This window comes from Gavialis gangeticus, unplaced genomic scaffold (assembly GCF_001723915.1).
Source record: "Gavialis gangeticus isolate Ggan-Ray unplaced genomic scaffold, GavGan_comp1, whole genome shotgun sequence".
Taxonomy (NCBI): Eukaryota; Metazoa; Chordata; order Crocodylia; family Gavialidae; genus Gavialis; species Gavialis gangeticus.
The window spans coordinates 22,240,534-22,242,818 of record NW_017729032.1 but is presented as its reverse complement, the minus strand read 5'-3'; the positions used below and the strand labels follow the sequence as shown (position 1 = coordinate 22,242,818).

Below are 2,285 nucleotides of genomic sequence, written 5' to 3'. Positions count from 1 at the left end.
CCTTTTTTTTTTTTTTTTTTTTGCAGTGAAGACGACCCCTGCCTGTGTGATCTGAATTCTGACTGATGGAACATACCAATTACCACACCAGATAAGACCCCTAATCCCTCTGGGGGCAAGATAGTGGAACAGAAGTGACCAGTACCATCTGCTGAAGAAGAGCAAGCAACAGTGCAGTAGGCAGTTACATATTGTGACCTGGTCACAGAAAAAGTTTCCATCTAACTCCTTTTCAGTAGAGGATGACTTAAGTCTTGAAACATGAGGTTTTATAATCCTTTCAAAATTCTGATGTATTTCAGTTTGTTTATTTAACTTAGCCCATTCGTAACTGTGGGTGTTGTCTGGCAGTGGGGCTTGAGCACAATGTAACAAAAGTGAATTAATTCAGTACCAGGATTGCACATCTTTGGAACATCCATTTGGCCTTTGTGACTTCTGCTATCTATAGAACCTCTAGAACTGGCTTAAGAAGAAATGTAGGAGAGTTGCTTTGGGTATAAGCAATACAGCAGTTTCTTAGAGATTCCACAGTGGTGCATTAACTTGTCTTCAGATTGGCCAGGTTTTTCCTTTTTCTTCTGGAAAGGGTTTGGGAGGTGAGGTAGGCAGCAAGCATAAACCAGCTGTGCTCTCTGGTATTCAGAAAAGGCCCGACCCTGGGGAGGATACAAGACAGGGTCAACAATGACAGTTATGTCTGCAGCCCTGGATGAGATGCCATTTCTTCAGATTTGTGCAAACAACCTCAAGTGTACTGATCCACTGGAGATCCTAGATAGTAGGAACGATGTTTAGTGAACCCCAAACTGTTCTGTAAATATCTTTGAGAGAGAATGAAATGTGCAACTTATTAAAAAAAAGTTGTTCACATAAAACTATGGGGAGTAATAAACAACCTGTAGAGAACAAAGGAAGTGATAGAGGTTTGGGCTGGAGTAAGTAAATGAAATCACATGTGGCAAATGAAATTTAAAACTGAATTCACTCCTTGATTTTTACTGCATGCTGTCTGGCAGAATATGAAACAAAATTGCAAAGTGAATAAGACTCAGCTAAAACCAGAAGGTTTCTAAAAGACTTTGGAATAACTTAAAGCTTTCATTTTCTAAATAAGGTGGGGAGCAATAGGAAAATATTACCAGGGGTTATGAAGCTTAGCGTTTGTGATGTTTTCCTAAGGTAGCTGTGTTGGAAAGATGCCGTGATCTGGTCAGCTATGCAGTGGAACCACAGTATGTAACTGTGGTTGCTGCTTTCAGAGGAAAACAAATAGAAACAGATACTTGAGGAGGTACTGTAGAGGGAAGAGCACTAAATGTTCATTCAGAACGGGAAGGGTAGAGCATGTGGGGACAGTTTTTTCAAGAGGAATGTTGTATGTTGTCAAGGAAGGAAAATAAGGTCCCAAATAATGGATGCCACATGGCTTAGTTCAGAATCACCCCTTTTAAAATTATGGCTATGCTTGACCTCTCTTGGGAGTGGAGAACTAGCTCACAAGTGCTATTTCTCCCTGCCTGATGTACTTTATTCAGAACTGTACTAGACTGTATAGAGCAATGTGGTCCCTGTCTCCTAGTGGTGACTCAAAAGCTGTGGTGCCACAGAGAAAATGACAGATTAGCACCTTGCCAACACACTTACATTACCCATTTTTGGGGGAATTGAAATAGATTTGCTTTTTCTGACATGCTGCAGAGGAAGCATTTATTTTTAATTCATCACCCAACAGTGCCCTGTTACAGCAATGGTGAAGCCTGAAATCTTGGAATATTGGAGGTGATAATACCTGGAGCCTGCATACAAACAGCATATTCTTAAGTAGGGGTGTACCGATAAACATTTTCTTGGCTGATACCAGTGGCCGATTATTAACCAGCTGTTTCGTCCGATACCGATCCAATAGCCAATTTGCAGGAATGCAGCCTGGCATCTTGGAAAGCAGCCTCCTGCCAGTAAGTCTGTAGGGGGGAAGGGGAGGGGCATAGGGGGTGTGGCAGATGAAGGGCCTCACGGTGAGGGAGGGAGTGGGGCAGGCACAGGCGCTGTCCAGCCAGGGCAGTGACTGCAACCCTAGGGGCAGGATGGAGCTGCAGGTGGCTAGTCCTGGGGATGTAGAGAGGGGTGTGGTTCCCTGTCTCTGTATGGACCCCTGCCCCACTCCCTCCCTCACTGCGGGGGCCTCAATCTGCACACCCCCTCCCACACCTCTTCCTTCCCCCATGCCCCTTCCCCCCCACAGACTTACCAGCTGGATGCTGCTCTCCATGCTGCCTGGCTGC

General features: G+C 44.6%; 1 protein-coding gene across 7 annotated transcripts in view; it reads left to right on the top strand.

Moving 5' to 3' along the window:
- Positions 1-2,285, top strand: part of MTMR2 (myotubularin related protein 2) — a 93,403-nt gene that overhangs the window by 70,543 nt on the left and 20,575 nt on the right. The gene's annotated exons all lie outside the window — the stretch shown is intronic.